Raw genomic sequence first — 2,930 nt, 5'->3', positions numbered from 1 at the left:
TCATCCGTTTCGGGGTCAATAAAATAGATACCAGTTGAGCATTAGTATCGGTGTAATTGATTTACTCCCTCCCTCCTTTCCCGAAATTGCTGGCCTTGAAGCTAATAATGACACAATATAACACTTCTATATTTAAGAGACAAGGAATTGTGTACATTATTTACATTTGACGGATATTTGTCTTCATCTTGTTTGTTGTTTCGGCTGATATACCCTGCAGCCTTCATCAGGTGTCTTGAGAAAATTTCGAACCTGGGTTCTAATTCCTAAGGTATTTTTCGGTGTTGTTGTTATTATTATTATTAATATCATTATTATTATTATTGTTACTCAGGTCACTGCCTGGAATCGAACTCGGATTCTTGGTGTTAGTAGCCCGCGCTCTTAACCACTACGCAATATGCCTGCGGACTGGAGACGGGAGAAAACTGTGCAGATGTGAAGCAGGGATAAAGGTGATAAAGTTTTGAGGGTAGACAAATGATGGGGGTTCCAGATTTACATTCAGAACTCATTTGGTATCGGATCTTTGCCAGTTTATATTAATGATTTAAAGAGATTTCAAACAGGTTTTTTTATGTGCGTATTTGTGTATATATATCGTTTATCTTTTTGACTGTTTCCGCAATTGGACGGCGGTCATACTAATCGACTCCATTGCATATTTTAAAGTCTTGGATTTATTCTCTTGGTCTCTTATACCGAATCACAAAGTTACGGGAACATCACCAAACCAGGACCAGGACCAGTGGTAAAGATTTGAGGGTAGACAACCATAATGGCACACACACACACACACACACACACACACACACACACACACACACACACACACACATGCACATACACAAGCATCTTTCAGCTTTTAGCTTTTATTTGTTTTAGTTGTATGAATGCAGCCATACTGGGGTCGCCTTGAAGAACTGTTAGTCCAATTACCCCTGGACTTATCTTCTAAAGCTTGATACTCATTTAATCGTTTCTTTTACCGAATTGCTAATTTACATCACCAATGCTTAATAATAGAAGACACCTAACTGAAGCCGAAACCACGTGGTTGGGAAACAAATTTACCACTCAGCCAAGCCTGCACCTGTCTTCATCCTGTATCTCTAATTTTCTATCGTCGATGCCAATGAACGAATGCAAGAAGACGCACACCTCGTTATTGGAGCACAAGTGGGTACTTATGGGAAACGGACAGTTGAAGGTTCTAATTGCTTCACCCATCAACATAATGAATCAGAAAAGTTGCTGTCGATATCGAATATGCTCGAAATATGTACAACCTTCACCAAGTTCTGAAATCATGGTGTGATAGTAGGAAACATTTGGTGAAATATCCCGTGCAGTGGGACTGAACCCGAAAGCACTTGGTTGCAAAGCGAGATTCTTAACGACGCAGCCATACTTGCGTTTATATATATACACATAGGTGCGTGTGTGTCTATGAGAGTGTGTGTCTACGAGTGTAATTGTTGTTCTTTCCCTTTTTTAATGAACCATGGCAAGGTCGTGAAAGAAAGCATTTAGTTTTATTCATCAGCACTTAATCCTATGGATCCTTCAGATTTGTATTACATTCTGTTATGCATATAGGTCCAGGTGTGGCTTATACGTACAGGAGTGGTTGTGGTAAGTAGCTTGCCTACCGGTCTCCGTGTTGGACGCGTTTTTGTTTGGTGGTGAGTTGAACGTTTTGTTGAAGATTGGATTGTTTTACTGTTGGAATTATTGTTATCGTTGATGAACATTGTTGAACTTTATTGAATTGTGGAACTATGAACATTTTTTGTGCTTTTCCCCAGTGACAGGAGACAGGAATTATTTTTGTGAAACCATTTTGGCAGGTGTTATTTATTGTAAAATTGAACTTTGCTAAAGCCGTTGTAGGCTTTAGCGTTGCGCTCCACCCACCAGCGGTCCTCATTAAGAAGAAAAAAAAAACACATTATAGGTTTCCCGTTTTCAGGGATATTTAATTCATTCTGTGTGAACAATTTAATTTCAGCCGTTGTAGGCTTTATTGCTACAAACCCCTCTAGCGGATTTGAACTGGTGTCCTCGTTAAGAGGAAAGAAAAGAAAATCAAAAATATATTATAGGTTTCCTGTTTCTAGGGAATTATAATTTATAATTTGTGTAGAATTAAGTTCGACCGGAGTATGTCGGTCGAAATAATTCAAAAAATGAAACCACCGGATGAGCCAGTAAAGAAGTTTTCGGCAGTCGCCGCCGTGGCCAGTGAAGATATTGTGATACCAACGGATAAGCTTTCTGAGCTTTTTGGAAGAATGAAAGAGGAGGGTGGGGATATAAAGATATCACCCTCCCCTAGAGTTGAAAAATTGAAAAGAAGGACAGTCGTTTTTAAAACATTCAAACACTATGGAAAGTGTGAAATAGAAAAATGCCTGGCCCATATTTGGAAAGACATAAAGTACATACCGAGGGGCCGAGCATATGGCGCAATAGATTCCAGATTCGAAACAGTCGAAAAAGCCCAAGAGCACTCAGTGAGTCCCCTGAAAACAAAGGAGGTGGTGCTCCTTCCAACCTACATGGGGAGGCAAACGGCACGTGTAAAGGTGACAGAAGTACCACCGGAAATTGAGGCAAGGGAGGTGATGGCCTCTCTGTTGTATAACAGGACGGACAAAATCACCTTCCTTCAGATCATATGCTCTATCCCACAAAATTGGCTCGGGCAGAGCATCTCTGCCATTATTCAGGGGACTCAGGAAGATATTGAAATGCTTCCAGAAAGAGTGCTCTTAGGTGAGGATATTGTCCTCAGAATACAAGTAGAGGGCAAAAAAAACAACGTGTTTCGAATGTGGCAAAAAACCCACGTGTTACGAATGTGGCAAAAAAGGCCATATTCGTGTTGAATGTGAACAATGAAAGAGAAAAGTAAGTGGCCATCAGGT

The sequence above is a fragment of the Octopus bimaculoides genome, chromosome 3 (assembly GCF_046866305.1).
Source record: "Octopus bimaculoides isolate indiv1 chromosome 3, ASM4686630v1, whole genome shotgun sequence".
In the NCBI taxonomy this organism is placed as follows: Eukaryota; Metazoa; Mollusca; class Cephalopoda; order Octopoda; family Octopodidae; genus Octopus; species Octopus bimaculoides.
Note: the sequence above shows the minus strand (reverse complement) of the source record.